The sequence below is a fragment of the Lacerta agilis genome, chromosome 5 (assembly GCF_009819535.1).
Source record: "Lacerta agilis isolate rLacAgi1 chromosome 5, rLacAgi1.pri, whole genome shotgun sequence".
Classification (NCBI taxonomy): domain Eukaryota; kingdom Metazoa; phylum Chordata; class Lepidosauria; order Squamata; family Lacertidae; genus Lacerta; species Lacerta agilis.
Genome location: NC_046316.1, coordinates 4,595,214 through 4,611,858, shown reverse-complemented (window position 1 = coordinate 4,611,858; position 16,645 = coordinate 4,595,214). Strand labels below are relative to the sequence as shown.

The 16,645-nt window shown below is 40.2% G+C and overlaps 1 protein-coding gene across 8 annotated transcripts in view; it reads right to left on the bottom strand.

Annotated features, from left to right (window-relative positions):
• Positions 1-16,645, bottom strand: part of PACSIN2 (protein kinase C and casein kinase substrate in neurons 2) — a 46,616-nt gene that overhangs the window by 23,667 nt on the left and 6,304 nt on the right. The window contains exon 1 of one of the 8 annotated variants that reach the window (XM_033148324.1): positions 6,761-6,781. The exons of the other annotated variants lie outside the window; for them this stretch is intronic. The gene's annotated coding sequence lies outside the window, so the exon portion shown is untranslated. Of the gene's footprint in view, positions 1-6,760; positions 6,782-16,645 lie in introns of those variants that run through there. 8 annotated transcript variants of the gene reach the window in all.

Below are 16,645 nucleotides of genomic sequence, written 5' to 3'. Positions count from 1 at the left end.
ATTATGAAGTCATAGCAACAACTACACCAGAAAAATCTCTACTCACACAGGACTTTTTAAAAATAAACTAAATACTAAAATACCAACATTAAGCTAGCGATGACTCACTCCAGTCTCCTACAATACAATGATTAGAAGAACAGCCAGTACCTTAACATATCTGATTAAAGAGATTGATTTTGCATTCCCCCACTCAGCACAAGAGCAACTGCCCTGGCATTTATCTCTACAGCAGTAGAAAAGCATAATTTGATTGTGTTTCATCCCTAATAGTCCAGACTACTTTTTAAAAAGGAGGGAGCTGTGGCACATTTAGACTCAGTTTTGCAAAACAAAGCTGTATAAAAAATGAGTGGACATGAATTCAGTATCCTAAAGGGAAAATATATCTCACTCATTCTTAGAATATTAAAAATAATTAACTTACATCACCAGCTGCTCAAAAGGCTTGGCAACTTTAGGCTACTTATGTGTACCCTTGATCCAGATTTAAACCTACTATTCTTATTTATGTCACATAATTTATATGACATATAAATCTATGCTCTATAATTTCTCAAAACTTAAATTGGTCAGGCAACATCAATAGTATTATTAAAAAGGTCCACCAGAGGTTGTATTTCCTGTGTCAACTAAGGAAATTTAAATTGCCCCAGGAAGTGTTGATCCAATTTTACAGAGGCATCATTGAAACTGTTCTCTGTAATTCTATTACTGCTTGGTATGGTACAGCCTCCAAGATGGATAAGAAAAGGCTCCAACGAGCAGTAAGAATTGCAGAAACAGTAATTGGTGCTAGCTTGCCTTCAATAGAGACACTCTATGCTACCCGAGTTAGGAAGAGAGCAGAGGGAATTGTCGCAGATCCTTTGCATCCTGGTCATCATCTGTTTGACTTACTTCCATCTGGAAGTCGCTACAGGACTTTATACACAAAAACGGCTAGGCACAGGAACAGTTTTTTCCCTTGTGTGATTAAATTGTTCAACTCCTAGTTGTGTAGCGGAAGGGGAGGCCTGTTATGGGTGGGGTTTCTTTCTTCTTTTTTGTTTTAAAGAAACTTTATTGGAATTTTAAATTAAAATATACAAATTCATTAAACGAGTTAAAGAAATCATACATGCTAATCAAAACAAACAAATCATACTCCCATAACCCCTCCTCCCCAAGCTGTAAATTTAATAGCTGTAAATTTAATTCTTTCCATAATTTGTCCCATTGCTCAAGATAAATTACCGGGTGGGGTTTCTTTGCTGTGTCATTGTATTGTGTGTGGAACGGTGTTTGTATAAGGTATGTTTACATTGCAATGTAGCTGAAGCAAAATTCCAAGTATGTTGGAAAATATACTTGGCCAATAAATTATTCCTAATTCCTAATTTATAAACCACTTAACTGTAAAAAGAACCACCACAAAGTTGCATATTCTTCTTCAGCTATATGCTATACTTAGCCAACTTTGGAGAAAAGTATTTTGAACAATGGAGAGCTATTGATTCAAGGAGCATTCAAGTTTTAAAATCGCCTAGCCTCCCTTTAAGCTGCTAGCCTTCCAAGTCTCACCCAAAGCACTGAAACTGTTAAGCTCACGATGGAAACTGAAACCATCAAGGTTGGAAGCCAAGGGCATCTGTGGGATGAGATAGCGCTAGAACGGCAGAACATTATGAGGGCAACCAGTCCTCTGTGCTATGGCAATGCCGCACATGCAAAGCTCAGGGAAATGTTGGCTCAGAATTGGGGGGAGAACCAAACAGGAGGGACAAACGTGTGAGGTTTTTTTGAAGGGGGGGTGACTTACTTTGGCAATGGTGGTGCTCATCTCAATTTCAACAGCCATATTTTTCTCCGAATGCCACCATATCATGACACAGCATCATTTTGAGGGGGCTTCCAATAATGGTTGCCCTAAAGACCATCTCCTAAAGATCAGTCAGATATTCCTAAGAATTTTAGGAAATTATCTGTATAGGATCAGGAGGTTACACACAGAATGTCATAATCTATATTAGTTACCTACTTACACACCCACAGACACCCACACCACAATACCACAGTGATGCCATTACAACGGTTAAAAGTGAAATTATAGTATTTTCCATAATTTTAAAAGATACTGAAATTACTAGAAATCAGACCGGGAAAATAACATTGCAATTATATGCACATTTACCAAGAGCTGCTTCAGCTCAAACACACATAGGACTGGCCTGTAAATATAATATACCTCAAAAGTATCAGCAAGATGCCAAACACGTTACCTAGAAATAGTACTATAGGTGTAAGTTTGGCTGAGAAAATGTGGTGTCAAAGCACAGCAAACCATGATAGCTTGAAATAGAAGATATGATGATGTGGAAATAAATTAATTGGCATTTCCAGTACATTATCAGGCTCTTCAATGATTATTTGATAAATAATGACAACACTGGTTTCTAGGAAATGCAATACTCACACAAACAAAAATTTCAATAGCTTCAAAAAGGCATCACTTTACTAACTGGATATAATAAAACTGATCAGATACTTGGATCAAGAAGCCTAGCCTCAGTTAAGGCTATTAAAAACTTACTAGCAAGTTGCCTGCAAGTCATTTTTAACCATAATGATCTCAACCAAACATGCTTTAGCTCATCTCTGAATATAGTTGTAATGCTCCAATACTCAAAACCTGACTGCAAGGGTTTTAGGATTAAGTAATGGAGAATTATTTTACAGGAAAACATTTCCCTGCCTGGCTGATCACATGACCCTATTACATAATACTCTCTCATGCTAATGTGATGTTTTAAGATCCAAGCAGATTAGCTGAACTTAAACTGAACTTTGATACACACATCTATGTTCTAAATTGTTTTTAAGTAACATCCAAAGTTGATTACAACATACACTTCACACTAGAGGACGATGCTTTCACTTTGACAAAATTCAGTTTGAAAAACTGACTCCTTTCTATTGATTGCATTCAAAGACAGAATCTGCACCACTTCACTACCTCCTCATCCCAAAACTGCTTCCTCACCACGTCCCCCTCCTAAAACTGTTTCTAAGACAATAACATCAGGACTTTCTAAGAACAATTTAAGCCTTGAAGCATCCTCCAATGACTCCTCCTGGGCAGTCATCTTTCTACCTGAACCATGAGCAGATCTACCCAAGCCTACCATCTTAGACCCATAGCTGTCAACTTTTCCCCTTTTTTAAAGGGAAATTCCCTTATTCCGAATAGGATTCCTCACAACAAAAGGGAAAAGTTGACAGCTATGCTTAGACCCCAGCAAAAGTTCCTCATGACATACAAAGATATTTGTGGAGGCAAGCTAGCATACTTCTAGTGAAAATTATCAGGGACAGAACACAGTAGGAATACAATTTAGCATGCAGTGCATTAGGTACAAAAACTGTTTCACAAAATACTACCACCCATTTAAGGCATGATCTTACAGCAAGTGTCGCAAACCTATGACTCTCCAGTTCTTGATGAGACTCCCAGCTGACATTAGTTCCAGCCAGCATGGTCAGTGGTCTGGGATAATATGAGTTGCAGTACACCAGAACAGCCGGCAACCATTTCACACAGGGGTTCCTTTCCCGGCCCGCATGAGCATTGGCCCTGCCCCTGTTATGCCTTCCTCCAGGTCCAAAAGTTCCCCAGCGTCAGCAATCACATGTCAATCGGATGCGCCTGAAAAGGTCGCCGCCTGGATCTGGAAAGACAACAGGTTCCACACCCATGTCTTACAATCTGTTCCTTTAATTACTCACTCAATATTCTGGAAAGCATCACAGAGAATTAGCATCCAACATAAACTGTCATGAAAAATCCCAGGTATGAAAATCCAACTAATTTTTTTTTAAGTTTCCTAAAGATGTGGTATCATTAACATATGCAATAAATTACACATTATGGCCCAGATCCAAACAGCAGTGCAACTAGTCCTAAATGCCCAGAGGTGCTTTGAGCATGTGTTTCTCAAATAGGAACCCATCCTGCAAGCTGCCACACTATTCGTCTCTTGTGAAATTAATGAGGTTGAAAAAGCAGTTTCTGCTTTCAGTGCCCTCTGCTCAAAGTAAAAGAATTTGGCTAGACACACCTAAAAACTCTTTGGGTCCTGGCCAGTCTGCAATGTCTTGTTGTGCAACCAGTGTGTGAACAGGGTTCCTTCACAAACACAGCACCACTGCATGCCAAGCAAAACCCCACACAATGTCCTCAGAGCTTAAGTTTGGAACTTTTTATTTCTGACCAACTGTTCATTACTAGTTGACCACATCAGGAAGACCAAGTCCACAGCTTGATGTCCTCCTGAATAAGATATGATCGGTGAAATCACAGGTGGTGTGGCAATGAGTAGGAGCACCATTTACCGGCTCAAGCCAATTTTCCAGCTGTGACCCTATCTAGATAAAGCTGTTTTCCTACAGTGACTCCTGCCCTTCTGGCATCCAATTTCAATGCAATTTGCATTATCCAAAAGCTTCAGCTGGTACAGAATAGTTGCTTGGGTGTTGAGGGGGAATAAATGCTCAGACTATGTTACACCATTCTGGATCAGCTGGACTGGTTACCTATTTGCTTCCAGACTCAATTCAAAGCACTTGCACTGAACTTCAAAGCCATTAACGTTTGGGGTCAAGCCACTTAAAAGGACCACCTACACCTCATATGAACCTATTAGAACATTAAGATCAGCGCTTCTTGTTTGCTAACTAGGAAGGGAAGCTAGCCTGGTAGGTTCAAGAGATAGGGCCTTCCTGGTGGGCACTTCATATAGAACTTCCTTCTGCAGGAAATATGAACAGCAACCTCCTTGGTGTCTTTTAAGTGGGTTTTAAAAAGACTTCTTGTTTCAGGTATCATGGGATAAACTAGGTTGGTAGAGGCCGTTTTCAGTCTCTGTGTTGGAATGGCTAGCTGAAATATAATGCAATGAAACAGAATGGGTCCTGCTCATGCAAAGTCTTCTGCTTGTGCAAGGGACTCTGTCCCTTCCCCCCCCCCCCCATACCTCCCAGTGTGCCCACAAGGGGCTCTAGAGGGCTGTGGAAACCCCTAGAAAAGTGGGCCTTCTTGACAGTGGTACCCACCCCATGGAACACCCTCCCATCAGATGTCAAAGGGATAAACAATTATACAACTTTCCGAACACATTTGAAGGCAGCCCTGTATCAGGACGTTTTTTATGTTTGATGTTATAAGTAATTGTTGTTGTTATGATTATGATTCCACTTTCAAAGCCCATGCATACTACAGACAGTTGTAGTATAGGCAGATAGCACACTCACTGAAGGAAAAGGTGTTCCTTCAGACAAAACTAGGGATATGAAAACTGAATAAGAATAATGCCTACCAAACTCTCATCACTCCTCAGAATTTTTTTAAGTGAAATCTTTTATTATGACTTATTTATATTGGATCGGATTGCTGTATATTTTGATGTTTACTCAGCTTGTAAACCTCCTTGAGTATAGCAAAATGGAAATATGGTATACAAATTAAAAGAAAAAAGAAAAAGAAAAATGAAAAGTGAAAAGTGAAACGGGCCATGCTGCCTGGGACTGATATGAGTTATATTCCAACAACAACTGAAGGATACTACAGTACTTCATCTCCCCTGGTTTAAACGTTATTCATTCTCACAAGTAACCTCACGAGTGAGCCACAAATGTTGGTGAGGTTAAGCTACTTGCAACCAAAAAAATCACTCTAACTGAATAATTTTGACTTGTCCATAGATTGAAAGGCAACTCAGCCAAACAAATACTTTATTTAGCAACAAACAGTACCAGCCATGAATGGGCACTAAAGTCTCAGGTGTTCCTCTACAAAACATCTTCTGCCTTCATATCAGACAATTTGCAGAATCACGTACAGTAATGGATAATAACACTACTTTTCCATCTATTCATCAATATCCCTTGCTTCCCAATTTAATTCAATACTGAAACTCATATACATGTATACTTTTGGTAACCTTAAGAAGCCCTTTCCAAATGTTAAATTTTAATTTCATTCCTCCCCCCACCCCACCTCCAAAAAATCCATACTAGCTTAACAAAACCAAATCCACAAAAAACACTAAACTATCAACAGAAGATACCAGCACCATAAATTTCAAAAAAACAAACACCTACTTAGCTGGTCCAGATAACTAGGTATTAAAGTTTTGAAAAGTTTACAAACATTTACAAAACTTCTTTGTCCCTCAATTCCTGTTACTACGTTTTTCTTTTAATAGTGGCGAGTCATACTATCACTTGAATTTCTAAAGTGAAGAAAAGAAAACATTTTGAAATAATTGTGACTCACTATGTATGTTGCTTTGAGTAACTGGGAAACCTTAAGTAATTTGACATTATACAGCAGTTCTATCTTTGATGGGGACATAACTATTCTGGAAAAGCCTAGGCTACCTTAGCTGGATAAAAAAAATGCCCCTTATGCCAAACATGATATGGCTAACAACAAATTAAAGGAAGAAACGTAGGCAATGAAACGGCAACACCAGAAACGGGCAATACATGAATGCCCAACTTTGTATCCCATTAAAAACAAATATAGTGTACCTGCAATTAAGTAAATCCACAAATAACTAGTATCTGACCTTCTATATTAGAGGTTCTCCGAATCTGCTTCCTTTGTCACACCAACACTAATTCACATTTAGCATTTGATCTATTATCCTATATGTGAGGTTTCTGTTAGGCCAATAATTTTAAACTAAGTTTGCAATACCATCTATCTTCTTACAAATACCTTAAGCATTTCACATTCTTCCCAATTTCACATGCTTGAATAATCATGTAGATCTTTGAACCCTGTGCCTGTCTTCTCCTAACAGAACCGTAATACCTGCAGTATTCTGCAAACAGAATTCTCATGGCACATTTCATCATTTCCTGCTGGCAGCTAAACTCCTTGTAGCTCAAGATAAGGTCATTCTTTCATACTGCAGATCTCTTCCCACACCAGCCAAAAGGTTGTTTGTTTGTTTTTCAATGCTTATACACTGCAGTTTCTGCACTAACTTGCCTCTCCCAAGCAATGAAAATACTTGTATCTGAAACTAAGAAACAAAAAATATAACCGGTTGGACAAAAAAAATTATTCAGCAGATCTTACGTTATACCTATTATGTGCAAATATACTGAAAGGAATTGTGCCTAAATTTTATTTCATTGCCCAGCCACTACCTCTAGGCAACTCACAAACAGTTTAACAACAGCTGGTCTTACAAATTATAAATCCAATTTTCAGTCAACATAAGACAAGATACCTCCTTATTCCCTAGATTTTAATGAATTCTACTTTTCCACATAGAATGGTTAATCTTTAAAAATTATATTCTGATCAACAGCACCAATTAACACTATTTTTCTTGTTCAGACGCACACACATGAAGACTAACAATGAAGGAGTTTATTTTACGTCATCTTATTTATAATTACATACTTTAATGAAGATCACAAGATTGTGCCTTAAAAAAAACAAAGTCTGCAGGAGCTCAAGGTTATGCTAACATTATATAGGCATTTTTTTTCCTGCAGCTTGAAGGATTTCAAGCCGCTACTAAATAATACTGAACCCATACATATTCACCAGATACAGTCTATATTTCAGGAAAAGGCTATCCTGCCGACCCACCAAATACCAAGATCCAGAAACCACTGTGCTAAATTATTCTTTCCCTTTCACTTGCCAACATCCAAGCAACCAACAAATAATAAAATGAACAGAAACTTTAATTAATGAATACAAGTTCTAAAACCAATCAATGAAAACTGATCTGTTGGAGATCAACAAATCAACCAATCATGACACGGTCAGGAATATAAAAATAACTTGGAGCCTGGAAAATGAGTTAGCAGCATTAAAGAAGTGCTTCTTAGGAGGGTATTCACTTAGTGGGACAGTACCAGCAAAGAACCCTAAGCGCTGAACACAGAAGGTCCTAAACAGTGGTGTCCAAACTTTTTTCAAAGAGGGCCAGATTTGATGAAGTGAAGGGCCGTGAGGGCCAACCAAAGCTGTTAACCTTTTTTTAGGATTGAAGTTGTTGAAGTTTTTTAGGATTTTACCCCAGGGAATAAACTGCCACAGAGGCCGGATTAAACTGACCGGCAGGCCAGATTAGGCCCCTGAAACGGACTTTGCACATGCCTGGCCTAAGAAGATGATCTTCATGCATGGACAGATTTACATGGGATATTCAGTACTGTTAGTCTATCAGATATTCCTAAACAGCAACCCCAATTGCACCAAAAAGGGAAGTTTTAAAGCCCCAGTGAAAACTGCAATACCATACTAGCCAAGCAAAGGAAGACAATCACAGAATGCCTTATGGTGGTTTATTTAAAAACACCGTAACTGGAATGCCACAATATGTTCAGTTTTACTAATACACTGGGGATGCAGAATTTTGTTTTCAATTGAGACAGTGCTCTGTAGTCAGACCGAGTGGGTGAGGAATCTGATCAAAAAGAGAGCTGAATCCTCTTTGTACCACCTGCATACACACAGACACTTTTCTCTTAGATGAGTTTACCACAGAGCTGGCTGAAATTTAAAGTGTCCAGAGTGGAAACTACACACACATACTTAAAAAGTTCTGAAAATGCTTTTTTTTTTTAAGCGTTTTAAAAAATACATTGAATTTTCGCCATCTGGTGTCACATTGTATACTGCACTTAAAACACACGTAAAACGTTTTATTTGCAGATGTATGATTGAGTCCCAGGAAGACAATCTGCAGAGAGGTTAGCATCCCTAACCATGATCACCTTTTGCTCTTAAAAAAAATAAATCCATCCATCTTTATGTACAAGGTGGTGGACACTCATTTCTTGGAGGTTTTAAAGCAGAGGTTGGATGGCCATCTGTCATGGATGATCTAGTTGAAATTCCTGCATTGCAGGGGGTTGAGCTAGGTGAAACTCGGGGTCCCTTCCAACTCAACAATTCCATGATTCTAAACAGGTTTGCTGCCATCACATTTAAGCCTCAGTTTTGAAGCAATTACTGACAGCATAGCTAGGTCAGTCATTCAGGCCGTACTCAAAATATGAAAGCACACAGAAATCAGGGCAATAACCATTAGTATTCAACACCTACAAGACTGTGATTTCATTGATAATACCAATACCTGCATTTTCACTCACCCATACACACCCAGTGGTTTGGAAAATTATACCAAAAATGTAAGTTACATTGGCCTAAATATTAGCATTTAGATTTATTTAGGGCATTGCCAGCATTGGGTATCAAGTTCTCAGGTGTGCATTAGAAGTATACTGTAAATTAATAGAAACCATCTATAGAATAGTAAGTGGCTAGGCATACAATAAGAAGTTAATAAAGTGAATACCTCCAAATAAAACTCACAGGTCACCAGGACAACATTTCGGAATCCTTTCCACACTGTGCCACACATTTGTTAATTTGGGGAGAATTTGTTCTTTAAACACTGGTTACTTACACATTAGAAGTGGTTACAAACATGCTTCAATGAATACTTTTTTTCATTTTAGCTACTTTGGGCTACTGGAAAAGTCTTTTGGTATTTAATACACAACATGTATAGTTTGATCTCCAAAGAAGCCAAACATGTAAAATAAAGTCTCTGTCGATTTATGACATTAGGAATTTTCCTAATTAAACTTCACCACAGCCGCCTGAAAAAGCCATCTCTCCTCTGGGCAAAGGCTTCAAGCAGCACAAGAGAACAACATTCCCTCCACCGTTTTATGTCCCCAGCTTCTGCATGTAAGAGGTTCCACTTATATATCATGGCTAAATGATTGGTCCTTCATTAATAAGACAGCACCTTTATTATTTATTATATTTTATACCGTACCATCTATGTACACAGCATTTTACAATGAACAATGTACTTTGTCTGAATTAGTTTATTATATAATCAATCAATTCAGGATTGTTTAATATTTCTGTGTATACACAGGGCAACAGAGGAAGGGGAGAAATGGAGGAGGCACATGTAGGCAGGGGAAGAATATGTGATTATTTCAATTACACGTTCTTTGGCTTAGTTACAGAAAGATACAGATTCCAGCCCAGAGTCAACTAAATAGTTGCACTAACGGGAGCCAGTCCAATAAGTCCTGCTAGCACAATGGGGCTCTCCTTCCATGGTAGTTTATTAAGCAGAGTTTGGATGGCCATCTGCCAAGTATGATCTAGTTGAGATTCCTGAATCACAAGGGGTCGGACTAGATGACTCTCGGCAGCCCTTCCAACTCTACAATTCTATGATTCCGTTATAACCAGCACTGGGTGGTGAGGGGAGCTGGGAGAACACCCAGAACAGCATACAGATGGATAGAAGGAAGACTGTTCCATCAGGCAAGCAGAAAGGCTGCAGTGACAGGTCAAATCTCGTTAGTACTACAGTGGTACCCCGCAAGACGAATGCCTCGCACAACGAAAAACTCGCAAGACGAAAGGGTTTTGCGATTTTTTGGTTGACCCGCAAGACGAATTTCTCTATGGTCGTGCTTCGCAAGACGAGGCATTCGTCTTGCGCGGTACCACTGTAAGAAGAACCCTCCCGCTTGCGCTGGCCCTCCCTGCTTGCCGCTCACTAACGATCGCCCTCCCCGCGCTCCCCGATCGAACTCCCTACACGCGGCTTCCTCCTGCTCGCCCTCCGCGCGCTGCCCCATCGCAGTCCCGACACCTGGCTTCCTCCTGCTCGCCCTCCACGTGCTGCCCCATCGCAGTCCCGACACCTGGCTTCCTCCTGCTTGCCTTCCCCGCGCTCCCCATCGCCTTCCCCACGCCTGGATCCTCCTGCTCGCCCTCCGCGCGCTGCCCCATCGCAGTCCCGACACCTGGCTTCCTCCTGCTCGCCCTCCGCGCGCTGCCCCATCGCAGTCCCGACACCTGGCTTCCTCCTGCTTGCCTTCCCCGCGCTCCCCATCGCCTTCCCCACGCCTGGATCCTCCTGCTCGCCCTCCGCGCGCTGCCCCATCGCAGTCCCGGCACCTGGCTTCCTCCTGCTCGCCCTCCGCGCGCTGCCCCATCGCAGTCCCGACACCCGGCTTCCTCCTGCTCGCCTTCCCCGCGCTCCCCATCGCCCTCCCCACACCCGGCTTCCTCCCGCCACCGCCGCTCACTACAGTACTGTAAGTAACCGCTCTCCCCGCTCGCTTTCCCGACACCCGGCCCCGACTGGTTTTTTTCCCATAGGAACGCATTAATTAAGTTTCAATGCATTCCTATGGGAAACCGTGCTTCGCAAGACGAAATTTCCGCAAGACGAAAAGACTTGTGGAACGAATTAATTTCGTCTTGCGAGGCACCACTGTACTTTGAATTCCAGTCTATACCTTATCTAAGCTAGAAAGGCACCCCAATATATCGTGGCATTGTACTCAATATAAGAACACGGCTCTTTAATATAAACTGTTCACAGTACTACCGTACTTCCTCTGCTGGTACCCAAAACCAGAGTCTGCACAGCTCGCATCTGAACTGACACTACCATTACCTATCCACAACCAGGTGCCTAAAAGTGGAACAACACCTTCTGCAAAGTAGAACACCAGATAGCCATTGGTTTCACATGCAACAAGTTCAGTTATTCTTCCTTATCTCTCTCTTTTGCTAGAAATCTCTGCACTTACAGGCATTCATCTTAATGTTTGGGGCTTTGGTTTTTTCATTCTATGAGGTAGTTCTGCAAGTCTGAGATAAGGGAAGCAGGTTTTTCATCTGCCCTAAAACCTACCAAAGGGGATAAGAAAATGTGGCATGCAGCCTAACAGGAAACACAGCTTAATTTTCCGAACATATTTTTCCACACTATTTTGTGAAGAAATTCTGAAGGCAAAACTATTTAGAAGCAGCCTGTAACATCATCTTACTGCTATTTCCTGGGTCAGAGTATGGGTGATGCGCCAGAGGCTTTATTTTAAAACAAGAACTGTATTCTCAGGAATATACAAGAAGAATCGACCATTATAGCTTAAATATAGCCCTGTCCAGAATTATTTGCAGTACAGTACTGCAGGTTTCATGTTTAAGTATTGCCACGTTCTTTGCTCCAAATTACAGAAAGTTTTATGAAGATTTCTAGCAGATCCCTGAATAATTTCATTTCATACTTCCTCTACTGTGGTCCATCAATTACCATTTGAATTCACATTTTTTCATTTAAGTGGTAGAAGAAATATGTGTAGAGAGAACTGCTAATAGTGATCTAAACTATCTGCTTGCTGGCGACTATATAGTCAAAAAAGCTGCATGCATGCAAAAGAGGAAAGTTTCAGCATGCTAAGAGAAACCCTGAGTTTTGCAGAAGTGCACAAAACCTTTAAAATAAAAGACTACGGGTGGCATAAAAACCAGTATGGTGTCCTGAGAGCCTGTGTGGTGTAGTGGTTAGAGTTCTGGGAAACTAGAGTCCATAGCCCCACACAGCCATGCAGCTGAGTGACCTTGGGCCAGTTACTGCCTCTCAGTGGTTCCTACTTCATAGTGTTGTTGCAAAGATAAAATGTGAGAGTGGGAGAAACTGCGTATGCCACCTTGAGCTCCTTGGAAGAAAGGTGAAATATAAATGTAGTAAAAAAAAATGCAAAGGTGTCAATCTGCCCATGAAATGAGCTTTCACTCACCTAACAGTATTTCCCATTTCTTTTTTTCCTCCCTGAGAGTTGGGGACTCTGCAAAGCAAATTTCAGGGAACCTGGGGTGGGGGAAGAGGAAATTCTGTCTTATCTGCTCACATGTGGAATCATGGATATTGCCCTTAAGGGGGAACCAGCCCAAAACAGTTCATTGGGCACTAAGCACAGAATGCTGATGGATAAAAATAAAACAGAGGATTAGGGGGGGGGGTAGAACGGCATGGTTGGAACATTGAACCAAATCACACTGCACTGCAGATACCACGTGTTTAAAAAAAATGTCAAATTAATGCCAAAAAACCCATACTTCTGCCTTCATCTTATTCCCTGCTTACTTTCCACTCTAGAAAGTTTACTTAGTATAATGAGTTTTTATGTTGGCCATTAGTAACATTTGTGTTTTCTCCAGGTGTTTCAAAAACTATATTGTTTAAATTAAGCTTAATTTGCATACTAGCTATGCAATAACCATTAAGTCAAATAAATAACTGACAGCCTTAAAGCTAGGGAGTTAATCAGGTAAATGCCACAGTTAAACCACCCACAATGTACCAGTAATTAGTGCCGATTTTGAGTAAGAAGGCATGGGGATCATGCCATGGTTTCAATCCATATTTCTTTCCTAACATGTTACCAGATTGTATGCCTTTTCAGAAGAAAAGCATGCTATGCTGTGCTATCTCAGAATAGAAAGTACTAATGTGATGTAGCTCTTGATGCTTTTGACACACTGATTATTGTGGTTTCTATGGGAATACACTTGTCACAGTTCTGATATAGTGATGAAATTAAGTTCCTTGGTGGATTAACCTTTAAAGACATGGACTTTGTGTCATTATCAAGGCTCATGAACCACTAACCTGTATTTCCAGTTGAACTATAAACTATACAGTAGTTCCACAGGGATTAATATATTTCCCTAGACATTTTTTCAGATAACAAACTTGTACCTTGTTTAATGCTCCCCAAATGAACTACTGGGATAATAGATTTTATACAAACTTTATTAGTGATTTTAAATTAAACTTTGTCTGCTTTTTCTTTTGAGGGCTACACCAAACAATTTTTTCATAAAATGTTTGCCGTAAGCCAACTTGCATCAGGCATAGGCAATATGAATTCACTCCAAATATATGAATTACCCCAAATATAGGCTGATTTTCAGACAAAAGGAATCAAAAGCAGTGATTTTCATTTTACATGTGGAGTACAATGCAACAAATCAGTCTAAATCACAATCTAAGTGGCCAAAATAAAGCCTTCCCAAATGAGAGTATTAAAGAGTGCTGTCATTACGGATGTCAACTACTGTATATTCTGGCATATAAAACTACTTTTTAATCCTGGAAAATCTTCTCAAAAGTCGGGGATTGTCTCTTACCCGGGTTTAGAATCTGTGGTCGAGTATATCTCAAACTCTATATTTTAACTGGAAAAGTTGAGGGTTGTCTTATACGCCCAGTCGTCTTATACGCCGGAAAATACGGTACATATATCTGTCTCATTTGAATTCTCACATTGCTTCATGGAGATCAAGATAGTACACATGGGGCTAATCCACTTTATCCTCTACCACACTGTAAGGTACATTGGATATGCCATTGTCTCTGAGTCTAAAACCACCTAGTGAGCTTCATTGTTGAATTTCTACCTTCTACCTATTGTCCTGTTTCTCAGCAATGCTTCTTGTTTCCCTCTAGGGAAGTACAACCCTAACCCTGAGTCATCAAAAAATGTAAACCTTTTCTATCTTGGGAATTTTATCAGGAGGGATCTCTTAGAACCCAGGGTTGAATCTGACTTCAGCTCAAGAGCTGTGTTACTTGTCCACCTTTGGTCATTCTTCTATACATGCACTGGAATTCCCTTTAAAAGTGTCTCAATACAATTACTGTAAATATATAGCATGTGCAGAAAAAAACCCAATTCATAAGCAGCTAAAGCATACTAAGAGACCTTGGAGAGTCTTGTTTTTTTCCTTAAACTGAAGTTACACCCAACTTAAGGTCTATTTAGCAAACATTTCTTACCTTCTCAAATGCTTGCATAGCCTACCACTCTACCCCCCAAGCCAAGTCAGCACAACTAATTACAGGTCACATACCAGTATATGAAATCAACCAAATGCCTCTAAAGCAAATGTTTGTCTAAGTAAGAAAGAGGCATGCTTTTATAATATGTAATCTGAACATAGTGCAAGGAGCAGGCAGTTCCACAACTATAAACTCACACAGCAACTCCAGTTTATGCTGTCAATACACAAAACAAGTTTTACTTAGAGTCTAGGGCTTGCTGATCAGAAGGTCGGCGGTTCGAATCCCTGCCACGGGGAGAGCTCCCATTGCTCGGTCCCAGCTCCTGCCCACCTAGCAGTTCGAAAGCATGTCAAAGTGCAAGTAGATAAATAGGGACCGCTCCAGCGGGAAGGTAAATGGCATTTCTGTGCGCTGCTATGGTTCGCCAGAAGCGGCTTAGTCATGCTGGCCACATGACCTGGAAGCTGTCTGCAGACAAACGCCGGCTCCCTCGGCCTATAGAGTGAGATGAGCGCCGCAACCCCAGAGTTGGACACGACTAGACCTGATGGTCAGGGGTCCCTTTTACATAATCGAAAGCTAAGTACCACCAAACTTAAATGATTATTAATATATTTGCATGAAAGTCCTACAGTACCTCATAGTTTCAAAATATGCTTAGACTGAAGACCTGTTCAGATGCTACTTATCAGCAAAAAAAATAAAAAATCAAGCAAGCACAGGTCTTGAACACAGTGAGGGGACACAGGATAACCCTATCTTATATCTCAGTAGCCTTTAGGCAAATGTGGCAATCTTCACTACAAGAATCAGATTTAAAAAATATATTTAATTGTTACTAAAGCAGTTTCAAAGCATACACAATTTTATCTTGTCACAATAATTTTTAAATTCAGATGGCACATTCAGACAGCTTGCATATTCCACACAATGTTAGAAATAGGGATAGAAAAGCTATTTGCCACATGGCTCCTGGATTATGGGCACAAAAACAGAATGGCTAGTCACCATTTTTCTCCCCAATGCAGCAGCACTTTCAATTTTATTTTATTTTTTTGAAAGAGAATATAATTGGTTCTTTTTGCAATTTGTGGTATTTAGAGGGTTGTGTGACCAGCCATAGCAAAACAGGTCATACAGAGAACACATTGGGACTTAGGTTTAGGCATGCATAGGACACCCAGTGAACTTCATGGCTGAGTGGGGATTTGAATCCGGGTCTCCCAAGTCCTAGTCCTACAGGCACTCTAACCATGACACCACACTGGCCAAGTCACAGCAAAACAGCTAGATGTCCCCTGCTGCTCCCCACCCCTGCAAGAGATAAGCAATCCATTTGTTTGCAAACCACAAAGTGTCTGTCCCTTCACAACAGCTTCTTCATAGCTCATTTAACACAGATGTGTGGGGTACAAATAAAAAATTATATTATTATTATTATTATTATTATTATTATTATTATTAAAAGCCTCCTGGGGAGCAAGCAGAAAAGGAACACTAGCCAGAGATCTCAAGATCTCGGTTGCAAAGTGGAGTGAGTCACAAAAAACCGACTGGCAACCATTTAATTTTGATTGCTGTTTCCACAGTATAGTAAGATTGGGCAGGTATGCAACAGCAAAGAATCAAACCATTCAGTGTTAGTCCTGGCCTATCAGTTAATTCCTTCTCCTCCAACCAATACTGTACTATGTTAACAATGGAAGCTAGGAGTTCATTTTGCACTTCAACTGAATTTAAACTCAGTAAGAACTGACACTTGTGAAACACCCGGCAAGAGTAACAATTTGGCATATTACATAATCTGCACGCACAAGTATACACATTTCTGTATGACGAGAGTTCGTTCCCCTTTCGTGGCAACTCCTCATTAACTAGGAAGCTCCCTTTAAGACTAAAAGCTGTCTCATTTAGACCAGCATAACACTGTATGTAGATAATGATATAGACATTTTTAT